This window comes from Sceloporus undulatus, chromosome 2, assembly GCF_019175285.1.
Source record: "Sceloporus undulatus isolate JIND9_A2432 ecotype Alabama chromosome 2, SceUnd_v1.1, whole genome shotgun sequence".
Lineage (NCBI taxonomy): Eukaryota > Metazoa > Chordata > Lepidosauria > Squamata > Phrynosomatidae > Sceloporus > Sceloporus undulatus.
The window spans coordinates 283,777,406-283,797,366 of NC_056523.1; the positions used below are offsets into that span (position 1 = coordinate 283,777,406).

The 19,961-nt window shown below is 39.5% G+C and overlaps 1 long non-coding RNA gene and 1 pseudogene across 1 annotated transcript in view; both read right to left on the reverse strand.

Moving 5' to 3' along the window:
* LOC121923740 overlaps nucleotides 1-19,961 on the reverse strand; it is a 91,460-nt gene that overhangs the window by 60,238 nt on the left and 11,261 nt on the right. The window lies entirely within an intron of this gene.
* Nucleotides 10,081-10,142, reverse strand: LOC121924535 (annotated as a pseudogene).

Sequence of the window (19,961 nt, forward strand, 5' to 3'; positions counted from 1 at the left end):
TAATCTGTTTATTTATAGCCCGCTTTTCCTTGGTAGATCAAAGCGGGTTACACAGAAGTACACAGATGTACACTTTACAAACAGTAATCACATAAAAATCCAAATCAATATATTAACTATTAAAAACAGTGCTAAAATTACAAAATTAAAACCACACAATAACTAGCTTAAAGTGCTGGTGCAACGGGGAGAGAGCAGATATTACAGCATCTGGGGGAAAGCCTGTTGGAAGAGGAAGGTTTTTAACCTCTTCCTAAATAGGTCAAGGGAGGTAGCCGAGTGGAGCTCACCGGGAAGAGAGTTCCAAAGCTGCGGGGCCAAGATAGAGAACGTCCTCTGTGCAGTCACAGAATATTTCGTGTCTGGAACCCTCAACAATTGCTTCACGGCCGACCTGAGAGCGCAGGGTGGATTATATGGGGAGAAGTGGTCCTCCAAGTACCCTGGGCCCAAGCTGGTGTAATGTGGGCAAATCTAGATGTGCCAGTAACCAGCCTGGCTGCCATATTCTGCACCAGTTGAAGTTTCCATAAAGCAAAGGTGTCACTATCTCAGCTACCCGTTTGGCCAATTTTTTATTTTGTAGGATTTTGGATTTCTGGATAAGGGATATTCAACCTGAAGTTGTGATATGCTTGTGTGAATCTTGCTTATAGCAAATGAATTGTAGCAAAAGCAGAAGTGTAGAGCTGAAAGGAACACAAAGGCCACCTAGTTTAACCTTGTCCATGAAAGAAAACACAGCTAAATCTTGGGAGATGGCCATCAAAATTCTGTTTAAAAACTTTCAAAGACGTTACCTGAGGTTGTCTATTGCAAATGAACAGCTTGATCACAGAGGGTCAGGATGTTTAATTTTTGGCATCTCCAAATTAGTTTTATTTTTCTTTGGCATCATGTCCATTACAAAACAGTGGTGCCTCCAATAGTGTCTCCAGAAGCATCACTGGATGAGATTTCTACCTTGAATTGTGAATAGCAATAGCAATAGCAAGTACATTTCTATACCACTTATCAGTGCACTTAAGCATTTCCTAAGCGGTTTACAGAGTGTAAGCTAATTGCCCCCAATAATCTGGGTACTCATTTTAGTGACCTCGGAAGGATGCAAGCCTGAGTCAAGCCTGAGCCCTTTCGCTGGTATTGAACTCGCAACCTTATGGTTTTGAGTGAGTGGCTGCAGTACAGGCATTTAACCACTGCACCACGAGGGTTCCTAGAATAACCACTGCTGCTCCAGGACCGACTGGACCAATAGTCTGAGGCAGTGTTAAGCAGTATCCTTTATATATTCATACAGACTAGCTAAATATTTAAAAATTGTCTACCTTTATAGCAATTTGTACTGCTTTTTAACCCTAATGCCAAATTCTTTACAGTTGGGCCTGATTAGATAGGAATTGACATCTGCTCTCACATTTTATTAAAATGTGTTATTACAAAGCATATTTCTTCTATTCATATTTCAATTATTCACTGAGACAAGATCTAAATATAATTTAAGTCTAACAGCTGTACTAATGGTTATTTGGGCTGTGGACTGCTACAGTGCAGTATGTCTCCATGCACCTATCTTGCTTAGTAAATGCTTTTCTGAAGCTGTTGGTAAGTGAAATGAAAATACTGTGGAGTTATTTTTCACTTAAAATAAGTGAAAAGGAACAAAAGGTAAAGGATTTTTGTTGTTCTTGTTTTCAATCCACATACATTATATATAAGAAAGGAATTTTTATAAACTCAGCTGAATGATTAAGCTCAATTTTAGAACAATGTCATTCTTTAGAAACAGTCAAAGTAACCTTCGGAGGTTTATCATCAAGATTGGTCTTTCACAGTTAAGTAGGATTCTTGCAATATATTTAGGAGTAGCTATGATGGCCATGCAGAAAAACACAACAAAATCCAAAATCCTCCAAACACTGGCACCTTTATCAGGCCAACTAAAAAAAGTACAAAATACCTCATGCAAGCTTTCGAAGCTCCACTGGCTACTTCATCAGACAAAGGTATTAAAAATCATACAGGAGAAGAAAAGTGATGATACAGGTCTACATTTTATCTCAGATGTTACTCATTTTCAGTTAAGAATGTCTGGAATGATATTAATGCAAGCAGAGGCCACTCTCTTTCTTGGCCGTGTGGAGACTGGAAAACAATGGTCAGTAAAATCCAGATAATCAAATTTCAACTCCATTAGTAACAACAACAACAAAAATAACTTGAGATCCATGCTTCCCCTGTCCCGTGGAGGTCACTGACCTCTTTCTTAGGGCCAGAGGAGATGGGCAGGAAAAAGTGGCTCCATCCTGTGTTATCTGAAAGCACATTAACACCCCACCATCCTTACCGCCCACAGTGAAGGTGTCCCAAACACACAAGGGCTGTTTGCACAGTGCAGAATCAAGCCATGCCACCCATCGCATTATTGGCAATCACGTTTTTGCTTTGCTGCAGTCTTGTACTGGTGCTGAGCTGTTTATATGCCAATGCAATGGTCTGCATTTTCTGTCTTGAGTCAGAGTATCCCAGCTTCTTTTTGCTGTGATTTTTAGCCCCAGAGCATGGCTTCATTTCACTTCCTAACCACTTTTGCCTCATGCTTCACCTAAACACTACACCTTCAAATTGACTGGAAGCCACTTTATTTTGTCCGTGTATTTCTCCTCTTAGGCAGAGAACATTGACTTTTTCCAGAAGCTTCTATACTGTTGCATCGCAAAAACCCTTTAGATGCTATACATTAAAACATACCAATTGTAGTCCCAATGAAAGAACTTTAACTTTGTTAGAGGTAGAAATCTCAGTGCTAATCCTTGTCTCTCTCTTGTTTAGTATTCCCCTATTGTGACTAAATTTGATATTTTGAAATCAAAGAACCATATGCAGGGGGTATTTTGGCCATGTAGCAAAATATAACAAAATCCAAAGTCCACAAAACAGTGATACCTTTATTCAGACAACTAATAAAGAAACCAGTGGAGTTTTGAAAGCTTGCATAATGCATTTTGTGATTATAATTTTTTTAGTTTGCCCAATAAAAATATAGCTGTTGTGTGGATTTTGAGTTTTGTTGTATTTATGCAACACAAAAGCTTATGCTAAAATAAATCAGTGAACCTTAAAGGTGCCATATAATCCCCATTCCCACTGTGAAATAAACAAATACATCTCTGTCATTAAAAATTGCTATCTTCGAAGGCACCAGATTTAACCAAAAGGAGTGAAAATTCATCAGTCTGAGTAATCTGTGAAAGATCAAGCTAAAACAAATCTGTTTAAAAGATTCCATAAGACTCCCTTTACCGGCTCCCTTCCTTCTTCTTTAGACTTAAGCAGACTAAAACATCTATCTCTTTAAACATTCATGGAACTATCATTTTATTTCACATGCCAGGGTTGCAACTCAATTGAAGATAGCATCAGGCTAGGTGTGGGACAAAGGGGAAGTGGGAGGAGAGAACAATATTCTAGTTGGAAACTTTCAGGCCTATTAAAATTGGTGAAAGATGGATATTTTGTTTAGCACTGTTTGCATGCTCTATTTTATCTTCACGTTGTTGAGTTTACTGCATTGCTAAATAATTCTCTGTCTCAGGGTTGAGGGGGGGAAAATTGCCCTTGATTTGTTTCTGAGGATACTTGAATGCAATTTTTCAGCCACAGATGGAGAGAAGGGAGTGAGAGAACTGTCAAATGATACAAAAGCAAATCTTCAAGGAAGGCCTAGATTAAGATGTTTTTGGTAAAACGTCAGCCCAAAAGTGATGCCTCTGAATTGGACTACAGTTGGCCCTTCACATTTGTGGATTTGACTTTTGTGGATCTGCTTATTTGTGGTTTTGATTCTCTCTAGGAATCTCTAGGTCCTCCAGCACAATTCTGCCAGACACTGGCCACAGAGTTGTGCTGGAGAACCTAGAGGTTCCTAGAGAAAACACTTCTCTAGACATTTGTAGATCCTTCAGCATGATTCTATGATCAACGTCTGGCAGATGTTCACTATAGAGTTGCACTAGAGGACCTGGAGCTTCCTAGAGAGGTGTTCTCTTAGGTAAAAAGATTAGTGTTTTTTTATTTGTGGTTTTTCCACATGCACCCCTAACACCAGCAAATGTGAGAGACCACTGTACTTCATACCATAATTGACATGGGACTGATGTCTTCTTTTCCAATGATCAAAGGGTAATCAGCGAGGAAATGTGACCTAATTTTAATGAACTGTCTTTGAAATTAAGCATTTCTTTTAAAAACAAAAACAAAAACCTTCTAAGAAGAGAGCTAAGGTGCTTAAAAATGCATTCACACATTAAAAAAAAGCGTTTAAGATGTCAGTTTAACCTCCATGTCACATGAGCAGTAAATGCACCCTGTAGTCTTATATACATATGTCATGCTTAGCCCCAAGTTACCCCTTGATTTCCATTGGGTCCCACAATTGGGCCATGTGCAGATATCAAGATTATTTTATTTTCCAAGAGTTGGTCTAGCAGGTGGACCCTTTCCAATACTGGCCATTGATAGATCATTGACAGAACACTAAAATATATACAATTAAATTCTACAGCCTGCAAAGCACACCCCTAGTTGAACCTGTTCACTGGGCTAAATACTACAGTATGCAGATCTCCTTCCTCCCATAAGAGCTGCTGTTAAAAGAAAGAAAAGAAAAGGAAGAAAAGGAAGTGATCCTTTGTCCAGGGTTTAAATTAAAGTATGTTGTGCATATAAGTCAGAGAAAGAGAGAGAGAGAGAGAGAGATCAGTGACAATACCCTCCTCCAGAGGCTAATCAAGTTAGGCAGATTAGCAGGGAGTATGAAGTCAGTTAAATATCACTTTAATTTAATAAACCATTAAAGCAAAGTCACAAAAATGAAGGGCCATTGAAAGCCGTCAGCAGAAATCTAATATAAGTCAATAATGTCCATATAGGACTATATAAAAACACCCTTGAGTCAGGCTATTACATTTTTAAGAAGCTGCATTAATTAATAATGCCAGTCATTAACCCTTACTAATGGGAGAGCACATTTAGCTGAGAAATTAACACAATAACACCAACTTTGGATATTTTGCATTTCAGCATATCTTCATTACAATTTACAGTTCACATACAGAGAATTGGTTGCTCCACAATAGAATGCTTGACAATGAAAATGTATTACTCTGTATAGTCTTATCATTATGAAAAAATGTCTTGTTAGTCCATTCCTACCATTTCCAGATAATAATAAAATATATTCTTGCCTAGAAGAAAGAGTTATCCAATGTATGAACAGAACGAGGCAGCCTTATTATAGCACGGACGTTATTTGTCACCACTAAACTAGCAGTGGCTTAAAAGGCTTTTAGGGGATATGGAACATTGTTACACAAAGTGCAAATGTAAAGATAATTGGGTATTTTTCCCCAATAGAGTCAATTGTAATAAAGCCATCATAATGATTTTGCAGCAAAGAAATGTAACTTAATCATCACCTTGGTAAGTAGATTTGTAAGCAGAATACATATCCCCTCCCCAAATTAATACAGATGTAATATAATTCAGATTTAAAAATACAATGTGTTTCAAATCCAGGCAATGCCTACTACATCAATGTTAATTGCAAAGATTATATTTAACCTTCCTGTGTTAAAAAAAAAGTTGTGTAAGTCTCCCAATAAGTGATTTTTCTCAAAAATCAGTATCTGTAAAATCAAATCAACAGGAAGAAATGAAACATCCACCAATTATATATACTGTTGTCTGATTTCAATGATCCTTTTATTTTCCAGTATAAAGGAATGTTGAAATTAAATAACATTATTGATTTAATACAGAAATCAGTACAGAAAAGCTCTTAGGGATGGAATAGGCTGTTTGTCTCCAGATTTTTGCTAAACATGAATAGATTTCAACTTATTCTCTGTGCATTTGCCAAATAGACTCGTTTGAAAGAGCCATTGTTCTCGGAAAACATTGTGTTGAAGCATCCCCCCCCCCCGAAATTATACTCATTTGCTTTTTTGAGCACATTTAAGAAATAGGGTGAAACTTTTAGAAAAACATTAAACAAATCAATTAAAATACCCTATTTTCTTTGTATAAAAATGACAACTCTTGAAAGATAAAAAAAAAATTCTGATATTTCAAGGCCCAAATATGGGGCCTGGGGAAGTCAAGGAGATTGGTTTGTTTGTTTGTTTGTTTGTTTGTTTATTTATACTCTGCTCTTCAGCCAGAAAGGCTTCCAGAGCTGCTTATAGATAGTTAATTAGACATTTCCCTACCCTCAGGCTTACAATCTAAAAAAGACATGACACAATAGGTGAAGGAAATGGCAGGGGGGGGGAATATGTCCAGCTGTTCTCCTCTCCGTCCAAGGCCTGGACTATGGCAGATGGACTGGAGGGAGGGCTCTTCTTCTTACTTTAGGGCAGGCCTGATGAGGCTGTCCGCCCTTTCCCTTGCATCATATTATAATTCCCTTCACATTTGTGATGTCACACACCAAAGGTAAGGTCACTTCTTTCAAGATGAGATCTCATGGCTAGAAATGGGTCTCAGCTGCTTTGAGGTTCTGGAAGACAGCCAGAATTTTAACCAGTTTGAAATGCAGGGAGATGTGGAAGTCCCCTGCATGCCATACTAGCTCTTGTGTCAAAGAAGGAAGCCCAGTGGTAGAAACCATCATTCTATTTATATAATGGAAGGGTAGTCAGAGGGTAAATCAGAGGCTGGATGGCTATCTGTTGGGGATGCTTTGATTGAGAGTTCCTGCATGGCAGGGGGTTGGACTGGATGGCCCTTGTGGTCTCTTCCAGCTCTACAATTCTATGATTCTAAATTTTATCAAAGATAAATTCCCAATTACAGCACTTTCTGCGAAGAAAAAGTCATATTCTGTGCAGGAATTAATATGTCTGCATTGAAATATTATTTTCCTTTTGTCTCATCTGCTTGAGGCCTTAGTGAAGAATTACATCCCTACCAAAAAGTGACTTTTTCAAGTTCTGTATTTACATTACTGGACTAGTGTTTTCCTAGTCTTGGAAAGAGGTGGTGTGGGAGAAACAAAAACAGATATTTCAGTGAGCTTTCAGATAATTTCTTAGAACTGCCTCTTTTTCTTAGCATTGGCTTAGTTTGTTATTCCTTGTTATAATGAAAACACGAAACTCATCGTTTAGAAAATCAATAAGTCTTTCATAAATAGACATAAACAGGTGTGAAACGTGATCAGTGGGATTAATCATTTTAGTGAATTTGAACTGCTCTGCATATGTCCCCAAGATCCCTGGAAGAAAGAAGAATGGCTTAGCAATATTTTATAATGACTCAGCTAGCTTGCAATGGAGGGCTCTCGATCTTCCAGGAAGATCCAGAGCTAGTAAGATTTTAAAATGCATTTTAGGAGAGGTATACCAGGTTCTGGTGCTGAATAAGTTGAATATCATCCAGTTTGTTCACATCAGAACTGGAGTTTGCGCCATGTGTCATCTGAGCTCACCAATGAGACATCAGGGAAGGGAGGCAATTTTATTTGGCCCATGCAGACAGGGCCCAAATTAATGTACCTTCAGAAAAGTAAAAGCCCAGCTAGCATGAAGTTTAAAATGACTGCTATATCTCAAAAATTCTGATCCTCAGCAGAAGATTTTAACATGAATATTATACCCCAAGAGAGAAAAGAAATTATACTTGATAACCATAACTGGAATGTAAACTTATGCTAAAATAATATGAAAATAATGTTTTCAAACTGAGGGTCTGTTTTCTATAGCTAATGTCAGAAACACTATGGCTGCATCCACATTGGAGAAATAACCCGGTTTGGCACCGCTTTAACTGCCCTGGCTGAAGGTTATAGAATTCTGGGAGTTGGAGTTTATTGTGGTCCCAGAATTCCATAGCCTTGAGCCAGGGCTGTTAAAGCAGTGCCAAACCGGGTTATTTCTCCAGTGCGGATGTAGCCATTGTCAAGCACTGTTTTCTTTCTTAATGTTATCCTCACCCCAAATTTTGGAAATTAGTGCTAGAAATATATGATGCAAAATTTACTATGATTTTATAGTTTCCTTTCTAGAACAATTATTTGAAAGGTGGTGTGCTGTCCTATCCTGCATCCCATTGTCTAATTCAGTAATACTTCTCTAAGCAATGAATAATCACTATGGCCTGTTAACAGACTGCCAAAATAAAGCTGCTTCGGGTCTCTTTGGAGGTATGCTGTTTAGATGATGCATGCACCCCAAGAATACGGAAGCTGCACCAAAGCTGCACTCCAGTGCTTAGGAATGGAGTGTGGCTTTGGCGCAACCTCCGGACTCTTAGGACCCATGCATCGTTTAAATAGCATACCTCCAAAGAGACCCAAAGTAGCTTTATTTTGGCAGTCTGTAACAGGCCTTTGTTTTGAACCAAATACTCCTCTGTCTCTCTCTGTCTTTCTCCCTGCCTCCACCCCCATCTCTCCCACACAATCACAAACTGCTGAACCATTCTAATATGTTAAAAGCTTCCCTGGTGTTATGTAGTAGTGACGAAAATTACACCCAAACCTAATTACTGGATAGTCTAACAATGTCATTTGTATATTTTCAAAGAAGCACACTTTTCAACTTCACCTCTATTTTAAAATGATGACCTTTTCAACTAGAAGCTCATCGTTATTATAATAATAATACTGACACTGCAACTTGATTCATAAAGCTAGAAATTAGTTATTCCCTCTTTCACTGCAGCTGTTGATTGAGGTTATATTTAATGTCAGTGGAAAAAAACTATATTGTAGTAGAAATGTTTTGTAAATCAAGTTTCCATTTCTAACAAAGTGGGTGCTAAACCATCAAAACACACAGCACAATTGTAAGACCTGTATCCAATTATGACATTGAGCTAGTGGTTGCATGTTGGCAGAATTAGCACAAGGATGGTGTTCAATATATTTTTCATTACATAATCTGTTGTAATCCAATGCAACAGAACTAGCAGGATTTTTTTATTTATTTTTTTACTGTAATACCATGACAAGTTGGATACAGGACTAAAGTCTGAAGCAGACAGGTGGGAAGAAGCAGCCTCTGGTCGTTCCGGCCACAATCTGCCTAGGAGTATGGTGACTGCATGGCCTGCTCTCAAAGCACACTGCCACCATAGTCCCAAATGGGCTGCTGCCAGGAGCAGATTAAATCTGCTCCTTTTCCTGGTGGCTTCAGGCTGCATTTGGCAGCCTCAGAGCAGCTTCTGGCTGCTTTAGCGGTGTGTGTTTGTAACGTGTTTCCACAACCTCACAATTCTTTCCTTCTTTGTGACCCAACACATCTGTGGGTTTTTAAAGGTCAGTAGCGTGGATGGATGTTAAATCAGAGGCCAAGTGGATAGTTAAACAAGAATAAAAGTTTATTTTAACACAGAATAGGCAAAGGTAACTTTGACATGAAGTTGTTACTATGTCTTCTTTTTTTGCAAATATACAAGCCTGGTTTTAACTTTCCAATAATAACTCAGCCACACAGGCTATACTATCACTCAAGAAATTATGTAGCCCAAACCCCTCTTCCTGAGTCTGGCTACCCTGAGTCTCTCCTCTCTAGACTCTCCAGAATTAATATTGTCCCTCTCCGGACCTAACAGACCCTTCCTTGGTCTATTATCAAAATACTGTTCCCTCAGTCTTTAATCCTAACTATCTTCCCCACTGAACTCCAGCTTCATCTCTCAGGATTCCAAACCCTAACTGACTCAACCCAACTGCCAAGCGGAATCTTTTTACTCCTCAGCCAGCACCTGATTGGCTAGTGGGTCTCTGGCTTCTGATTGGCTGGTTTGTAAGTCAGTTCGTCACACACTTCCCCCCTTTAATTTGTTTTTTATTTATATACCGCTATTCCAAAGATCATAGCGGTGAACAGCAAGTAAGCTAATTAGCAAGTAAGCTAATTTGCCCCCAACAGTCTGGGTACTCATTTTAGCGACCTCAGAAGGATGCAAGCCTGAGTCGAGCTTGGGCCCTTTTGCTGGTCTTGAACTCGCAACCTTGTGGTTTTGAGTGAATGGCTGCAGTACAGGCATTTAACCAGTGCGCCACCAGGGCACTTTGGGCCATGCTAATCTTCTCTGTATCGTTCCAATTTTAGTATATGTGCTGCCGAAGCGAGCACTTGGCACACATAACCAAACAGTTATATGGACCAAGGAACTCTCAGTTATAAATTATACTTACCCAGTATATATAACATTATACAAACAACAGGTAAACATCGTCACTATATACATATATATGTCACTTATATACATTATCATACCAACCTGTTTACAAACCTTGTCTCTCTTCTTTTACCCCTCTTTAAATTGTCTAGAGAGACCATCGGCCACTACATTTTCCTTACCCTTGACATATTGAATAGCGAAGTCAAAATCCTGTAATGTAAGACTCCATCGTAATAACTTGCTGTTATTTCCCCACGTCTGATTTAACCAACACAAGGGAGAGTGATCTGTTCTGATCACGAACTTTCTCCCCCACAAGTATGGCTTAAGTTTATTTACAGCCCACACTATAGCCAAACATTCTTTTTCTATTGTGGCTAAGTGTCTTTCGCTAGGTAGGAGTTTCTTACTTATATATAAGATCGGATGGATCTGACCCTCTTCCCCTTCTTGGCTTAATACGGCACCCAGACTAACATTAGAGGCATCTATAGTAACTATGAAAGCCTTGGTGTAATCCGGAGCCATCAGAACCGAAGCCGTGGTACCTGTATGAATTCAGTGAACACACTGAATTCCGTGAACACACTATCACATTTTGCTGACCAAAGAACTTTAGCAGGCTTATCCTTTTTGGTTAAATCAGATAATGGGCTGGCAATACTACTAAAATTTGGAATGATCTTCCTGTAGTATCCTGCCAATCCCAGGAATGCCCGCACACCTTTTTTGAAGTAGGGACTGGCCAGTTAACTATGGCTTCCACTTTAGAAGTTTCTGCCTTGATGGTCCGGCCACCCACAATGTAGCCTAAATATTGGCTCTCTCTTTTCCCTACATGACACTTTGAACTTTTGACAGTCATTCCACTCTCTTTCAGTTTCTCCAGTACTTTAGCGAGATGTTGCATATGTTCCCCCCAAGAGTTACTGAAGATACCAATATCATCAATGTAGGCTATCACACAATGTTTTAACCCCGCTAAAATGTTGTCCACCAATCTTTGGAAGGTGGAGGGTGCATTCTTTAACCCAAATGGCAACATTATTAATTCATATAATTCCCTATGTGTAATAAAGGCAATTTTTAATGGGTCTTTAGGGCACATGGGCACTTGCCAATATCCCTTAGTCAAATTCAGGGTGGTGATATACTGAGCCCGTCCCATCTTTTCAATTAGATCCTCGGATCTGGGCATAGGATAGGCGTCAGTTTGGGTGACTTTGTTTCTCCACCAAAACTATCGGAGATGCCCAAGGACTCTGTGATGGTACTATAAGCCCCATCGTTAACATGGTGTGGATATGATGGACTATCCCATTTATTCTCCCTGGCATATCTGAAAAGATGCTCTTAAACTTTGTTAACACCTGTATTACTTCTTTTCGTTGTTGGGGAGTGAGAGAAGGGTCAAGAGTAATCGCTTGTATCTTTTCTTTTCCCCCATTCTCCTGTCTCCAACTGGGAATGGCAATCCCATCATTCTCAGTCTCTTTAACCGCGTATAATACTAGATTTTTTCTCCTGTGATAGGGCTTTAACATATTCACGTGTACAAACTTACACCCCATCTCCTTCTCCAAGTCCACTATATAGTTTATGTCATTGATTTTCTCTGTCACTTGAAATGGACTGGACCAGGCATATTGTAGTTTGTTTCCTCTTGTTGTTCGCAGAAGTAAAATTTCGTCTCCCGGCAGGAATTTTCTGACTCGAGCCTTTTTGTCATACCATGACTTCTGTCGACCTTGAGCCGTCTTTAAGTTTTCCCCGGCACTTTGTAATGCTTGATTTAGGGACATCATCAAGTTTTGGATATAGGATACCACATCTTCTGGCTCCCTTTTGACTGTATTTTCCCACTCGTGTCTAAGAAGGTCTAAAGGTCCTTTTATCTTGTGTCCAAACATTAGCTTGAATAGACTGAATCCTAAGCTTTCTTGTGGGACTTCACGATAGGCAAATAATACATGTTGTAACTTGAGGTCCCAGTCTCGTGGGTTTTCTGTGGTATATGTTTTAATCATGTTGACCAGTGTCCCATTAAATTTTTCTACGAATCCATTCCCTTGTGGGAAATTATGTAACCCAAACCCCTCTTTCTGAGTCTGGCTACAATGAGTCTCTCCTCTCTAGACTCTCCAGAACTAATACTGTCCCTCTCTGGACCTAACAGACCCTCCATTGGTCTATTATCAAAATACTGTTCCCTCAGTCTCTAATCATAGAATCATAGAGTTGGAAGAGACCACTAGGGCCATCCAGTCCAACTCCCTAACATGCAGGAAATCCAAATCAAAGCATCCCCGACAGATGGCCATCTAGCCTCTGTTTAAAGACCTCCAAGGAAGGAGACTCTATCACCCTCCGAGGGAGTGCGTTCCACTGTCGAACAGCCCTTACTGTCACAAAGTTCCTCCTAATGTTGAGGTGGAATCTCTTCCTGTAGCTTGCATCCATTGTTCCGGGTTCTGTTTTCTGGAGCAGCAGAAAATAAGCTTGCTCCCTCCTCAACATGGCATCCCTTCAAATATTTAAACAGGGCTATCATATCACCTCTTAACCTTCTTTTCTCCAGGCTAAACATCCCCAGCTCCCTGAGTTGTTCCTCATAGGACATGGTTTCCAGACCCTTCACCATTTTAGTCGCCCTCCTTTGGACACGCTCCAGTTTCTCAATGTCCTTTCTGAATTGTGGCGCCCAGAACTGGACACTATATTCCAGGTGGGGCCTGACCAAAGCAGAATACAGTGGCACTATTACTTCCCTTGATCTAGACACTATACTTCTATTGATGCAGCCTAAGATCGCATTGGCCTTGTTAGCTGCCGCATCGCACTGTTGACTCATGTTCAACTTGTGGTCTACTTGGACTCCTAGATCCCTTTCACACGTAGTTTCATTCAGCCAGGTGTCCCCAATCCTATATTTGTGCATTTTATTTTTCCACTCTAATTGCAATACCTTACATTTCTCTGTGTTGGATTTCATTTTGTTAGCTTTGGCCCAGCTTTCTAGTCTATTCAGGTCATTTTGAATTTTGATCCTGTCCTCTGGGGTATTAGCTATTCTTTCCCACTAAACTCCAGCTTCATCCCTCAGGATTCCAAACCCTAACTGACTCAACCCAACTGCTAAGCGGAATCTTTAAACTCATCAGCCAGCGCCTGATTGGCTAGTGGATCTCTGGCTTCTGATTGGCTGGTTTGTAAGTCAGTTCGTCACAGCGTTATTTATTTATTTTTTAAAAAAAACAACCAAAGGAACATTAAACAGCACATATTATCATCAAACCCAAATTTAACTTTAAGACAGTAAAACTTCTCAATATTTCCTTCCCGGAGCTGAGGAAAGGGAATATTGAGAAATTTTACTGTCTTATAAATATTTTGCTATCTTCCACCTGAGACCTGACACAGAGAGTCAAACTATATGGAAGGATGAAACTGAACTGACAAAGGATGAGGAGATGAGGTTGGGAGAACTGGGAGGATGAAGGAACAAGCATTGTGATTGTATAGTGGTGCCAAGATTTTTTTTTTTTTTGTCTCACATGGGAAACTATAGTGACAACCAGGTCGCTTCTTTCCTATCTCCCCCTCTTTCTCTCTTCCCATCTTCTGTTAATGGGCTGTTTTGCTATATTTAAAAGATACATTTTTTAGCTTTTTAAAATGTTTAGAATGCTGATTTGATCAAAACAACCTGGACTCTGACTTGATTTTGATCAGTATGGATCAGCTCAATTCAGTTCATAATTTGGCCAAATTGGTTGCACAGTCCATTCAGCATGGATATCGGGAAAAGTCTATCCATGCACAAGCATCTACTCATGGGCCTCTGCAGATATACACAATTGGGCATTGGCATTTCATATGACAGATTTGCTTAATATATGAATGTTAAACTCATCATCTCCTTGGTATTTCCCCAACTAAGCACCTAAGTAGTGTAGTCTTCCAAAATACTCTCTTCTTTGTGATTTTAGAAAGAAGATTTATTGAAACCTCATTGGGTATTACCTCAGGAGAAATGTTCACGTACTCCTGTATTATCATATACCCACACTAAAGTTGCAAGGCTTTTATGGGAGAACTGACTCTCCCAGCACACACAGTCCTTGATACATAACCCATTTCCCAATCTCTCAGTGTCATAGGGAACAAACATATATACTATGTAACTTTAACAGTGTCCACTTGTTCTTTAAGAATAATTTCTCTAGGGCCAAAATACACAAACAAAAGACATGCAAACATTTTTTGGCGTGTGTGTAAGAACAACATGAAAAGCTATGTTATGTTCCCCTTCAGTATCATCTCTTAGGATACATGTGCAGAAGCTACTAACCGTTGGTTAGATATGACAGAAAGAGTATTTCACTAATACTGTAGGTGAAATATTTTAATTTCATATATCACAAAGGCAAAAGTGTGCCTTAAGAATCACAGTTTGATTAAAAACTGACAAAGGGGGGATGTAATATCTATAAGAGAATAGCATCAAATATTTTTGCTTTTGGCAAAAAAGGAGAGAAGTTCAACCAAATAAGGCACCCATTTCTTTGCATTTCTCTACAGTTCCAACAAACTTTTCTGAACTTCACATTTATAGTACTTCATAGAAATACCAAAAGTGGAGATTCACAAAGCCAGTGAACATGAAGTACTGTAAACTAAAGTGCTTGTAAAAGTGTCAGTACTTTTTGAGGTTATTAAAATTCTGTTTTAACAAGAGAAAACATTTCAAAGTTTGGAAATGTCATTTTAGATAGCAATAGAATTGTGACAAGACTCCAGGTAACATTCTAGCACTGTACAATTGCAGGGAGAAGGCAGAAAGACAGATAGACAAAGGGATTGTGAATTTTTCATTATGAATTGAATCAGAGGGCAGAAATCAATTTGGCAAGTAGGGCTTAAGTGAGCAGACATTGTCACTTAAATGTCACATTTTAGTCACAAACTTTGACCATCACATAAATCAAGTTGTACAAACCAACCAGTCCTTACCCTGGGATTATAAGTAATATGAAATCACTGGAAATAAAGAAAAGGTTCTATTCAGATATTTAAAGGAATTTATAATGCATCCAAAGACATAGCCATGTTAGTCTGGAAAATCAGTATGCAGAGGGATCTTGCAGCACCGCTGAGAGTAACTGAAAGATGGAAGTTGGTAGCATGACCTTTCATAGACTTTAGCCTACTTCCTCAATGCACCCAATGGCTCATATTTCTCTCTCTCTCTCTCTCTCTCTCTCTGATAATTTTAAAATATTCCATAGGCAGCCCTATCAAGTCCAGTGCAACAAGAAGTCATATTTATGTTGACAGTATACTCAAAATCTGATTTGGATAAACAAAATTCTGGTTCAGAGAGACATGAATTATTTCCCAGTAGTTAAACCCAACCTTTTTCAAATGTTGGGCTAAAAAACCCATGCCACCCACCTCACTGAAAACCCCTCAAAATGCTTATTCTGTTGTGTATGTTTGCAACCATAGAAGAATAAGGTAGTAGCACACTTACTGGAGTCAGGGTAATCAAATGAGTCTCCCAGCCTTCTTGGCTGTGCTGCAATGGTTGTGCACAATAGAGACATATATCCAATTCTTTGTATTTTTTGAGTGCCCATCCCCACCCCAGGACAGTATAGAAAGATAATGGTGTACAAATTTTGTCCATGCAACTATACAACAGTGGTGTACACAGCATTCTAGCAAAAGATAACTGCTGAGATACTACATTGTGCACTGATTGTGGTACATAACTTTTGTAGTGAGTAACAACACAGCAAAACTGAATGTGCAACTCAATGTGCAACCTAATTCAAAATGGAATGTACAACAGAATGGAACTCCCACTAATTTCAGTAAGGGCAGACTTTACACACTGGTCAAGAATACTCATCTATATGTACAACAGCACCACATATGCAACTTTGCTTCCACAACTTTGAACTGAATGAGGAAGCTGTGCACTGGCCAAAGAAGTTTAACTGTTTCCATAGCAGAACTTGTGCATTCATTTGACGCCAACAGGATTTTTGCCACAGTGTGTTGCCTAGCTGCAAAGTCAACATAGGAATGGAGAGAAATACTTTCCCTTGGGAAAATTGAGATATGTCATCCATCGTTTTAGCTCTTTCATACAGGATTTCTTTTAATGTTCTATTTCTACAGCCCATGAATCATGATAGCAAAGTCAGCCCATAAATAAGGCTGCGATAATCAGTAATAAGGCTGACTCTGCCCAAACCTACTCTTTTACAATTTACTGCAAAATGCCTGCAGTTCTTTTTTGAATGACAAAAGATTTTTGTCCCTGGCACAGACCATTTCCTCCTGGCAAATACATATGTGGCAAGTTGTCCCACATCTCCTGGTGCTTAAGCAGTGCCCTGTAGTATCTCCATTTACTATAGTTTAGATGTCAGTTTGATGTGCCTGGATGGCAGGAGAACCTCAATTAGTAAGTTAATGACCAGAACGAATCACAAACACTTTCTGATTCAAGGCTGAATTATTTGTCAAATCCATATTGGCTACCTTTACTTGATACCTTGTGGCAAACCTAATGTTTTTTTTCTGATTCAACATTTGTTTAAACATACAGCAGATATTAGTAGCCCTGGTGGCGCAGTGGTTAAATGCCTGTACTGCAGCCATTCACTCAAAACCACAAGGTTGCGAGTTCAAGACCAGCAAAAGGGCCCAAGCTCGACTCAGGCTTGCATCCTTCCGAGGTCGCTAAAATGAGTACCCAGACTGTTGGGGGCAAATTAGCTTACTTGCTAATTAGCTTACTTGCTGTTCACCGCTATGATCTTTGGAATAGCGGTATATAAATAAAACAAATTATTATTATTAGTAGCAGTAGTAGTAGAATTATTTTCAGTGGAAAAATTTGGGAAGACTATTTCATTTTTATTAATTGATTGACTGATTGATTGATCAAGATACCAATTCAGTTTGGGAAATATTTCCAGCCTAGGCACAGCCCTAACATCATTCCTAGCAGTCAGGTGTCTACTGCTTTGCATAGAATGGGCATCCTCCCCCACAGCAGAGCTGTTGGGGCAGAAGGCATATTTTGATGGCCTCCCAGGAAGCAGAGACTAGTTAAATTACATGGCAGCAGCAGTGCCATAGTGAGTGGAGTTGGGAATGGAGTCAGAGAATACTTAAGGCACTGCTGCCCCCGGCTTCCTTCTCTTTGCTGTGGCGCGTGACCAATACTCCCACCGCTGATACAGTATGAAATTACTTGGTTGCTTAGGGGCCAGGTAGGATTTTTTCCCTTAGTTTACACAAATCTTTTTTTCCTACCTCATACTGTTCCAGTCAGGCAGGGACAATTGACTGGGGTGGTGTCTAAGTAGGCTGTCATTTGTGCAGGAGTGGGGGAAGATTTACAGTTTGGTGAGCACCTAGAACACCATTTTTGGTGAAAGGGAGGCCTCAGAAAGTGCTTCTTTAGGTCCCAGGACCTGGGAGATGGAGAAAGGGACTTCCATTGAGACTGCTGTGAAGGATAAACCCTCTCTTTAAGCCCTGTGCCTGGAGGGAGAGATTTTTGGGTTGGTCTTCCTAATGTAGACCGGGGAGGAACCCAGCTTTTGGATTCTCCTTGGGGCTCTAGTGTTATCACCAAGGGGAAGCTGCAGAGGAGGTCTGGGTAAGAGACCACCTGCTACAGCTGCTACCACACTAGGCTACTTCCCCCATTAGTTGCAGCTCTTCAGAAAAAACAACAACAATAAATAGATTAAGTCAATAAAGTGGCCAAATTTCAAATCCATCATCTTGTATCTGGTCTCATTATTTCCTGGCTTGATCATAAGTTTCAGTGTTGAACTACAAAACATTTTTGATGATTTATTTGATATTACTTTATTGTTAGAAGAAATGAAAACCATATGTTAATTGCTTTCAAAGAATGACTGAATTATAACTGTTCCTCAAGACAGCATGCTCCTCAGAGAATCAGGATTATTATTAACATTTATTTAGAGAGCATGTAGTAAGGGTCAGATAAAAAGGAAAAAAAAGAATCAAAACCTGTCAAGCAGCATACAGTCTAAAACAAAAGCATTACATGATTAAAATATATTTAAAATAATACTAATTAGTATACAATAAAAACAAAGTAAGCAGCAAATTAACTACTAGTAATTTGGAATGCCTCCCTAAACAAGAGTGTCTTCAATCTGGTCTTAAAATTAGCCAAGAAAGTAATAGTTCTTAATTGTGTGGCGAGGATATTCCAGACATGAGGAGCAGCACAAGAGAAGAGGTAGATTCAAGCAGGGGAGAAGGAGACTCTTGGCTGGGTCAGGAGACAAGTATCATAGGATTTCAATCTGCCTGGAGGGTGGTAAGGAGAGATGAGCGCTGGCAAATAAGAGGGAGCCAAGCCATGAAGGTCAAGGGAAGAATTTAATATCGAATTCTGAAAGGAAAGGGGAGCCAATGGAGGGATAACAACAAGGGGGTAATATGGTCAAAGCAACGGGCAGAGAAGATGATCCTGGCTGCTAAGAGATTAGGGGGCTAAGGTAGGAAATAGGAAGACCCACTAGCAATGAGTTGCAATAATCCAGCCATGCTATCACCAATGCAAGCACCAAAGTCTTCGCTGTCAAAACAGAAAGAAATGGTTGAATTCTGACAAGATTATAAAGCCTGTAGCCTGGTTCTGTGGAGTGAACGATAACAAAGACTCAAATAGGAAGCCAAGATTATGGGCTTCATTGACAGATTGAATAGAAATGTCATTCACAGTAACTGACAAACAACATTGCTAAGATGGCTTGAGTGGGAAGACAAGTAGCTTAGTTTTGGCCATGTTGAGTTTCAGGCGTCAGTGAATCATCCACTCAGAGACAGCAGCAAGACATGATGATAATCGCTGCTCAAAACCCGGAAAAATCTCAGGGATAGAGAAGTACAGCTGGGTGTTGTTGGCATACAGGTGATATTGAAAGCTATAGGAGGTAATAAGATTTCCCAAGGACAGGGTATAAAGGGAGAACAGTAAAGAACCCAAGACAGAACCCTGAGGGACTCCAACAGCTAATGAGATGGGGGCAGGAACCTGACTTCCTATAACCACCGCAAAATATATGTTTGACGGGTAGGATTTAAACCAATTTAAAACTGATCCCACAAAACCCAGCTCTTTGAGTAAATCCACGAAGAGACTGTGATCGATGGTGTCAAATGCAGCAGAGAGATCCAAGAGGACAAGAACAGTCCCTTCTCCCTAGCTGCCCCTCATTCCTGGAACCTTCTTCCTCCGCATGCACGGCTCATCACTTCCCTAACCAGCTTTAAGACAGAGCTGAAAACCATATTGTTTAGGGAAGCGTTCTCAGGGAATTTGTGATTGTTATCTGGCTGTCTGACAATAGTTGATGTGATGTGATTTGTTTGATATTTGATGTTTTTAATCTGTTTTTTCCTTTCTAGATGGTAATTTTATCTATTCCTCTTTTAATTGTTATTATCTTAGAATGTACGCCTTGGGCAGGCTTTTATCTACTCCTAATTTTACCAACTTTGTACAGCGCTGTGTATAATTAAAACATCATAGAAATAAAGATAATAATAAAGACCTTTAGATTTAGCCAGCTCATCAGTGATCTTAGTAAAAGCAGTCTCAGTTGAATGCAGTGGGCAAAAGCCAGAATGAAAAGAATCAAGAATAGAATTAGTAGTAAGAAACTCGAGGCAGTAAAAATAAACAACATGTTCTAAAACCGTAG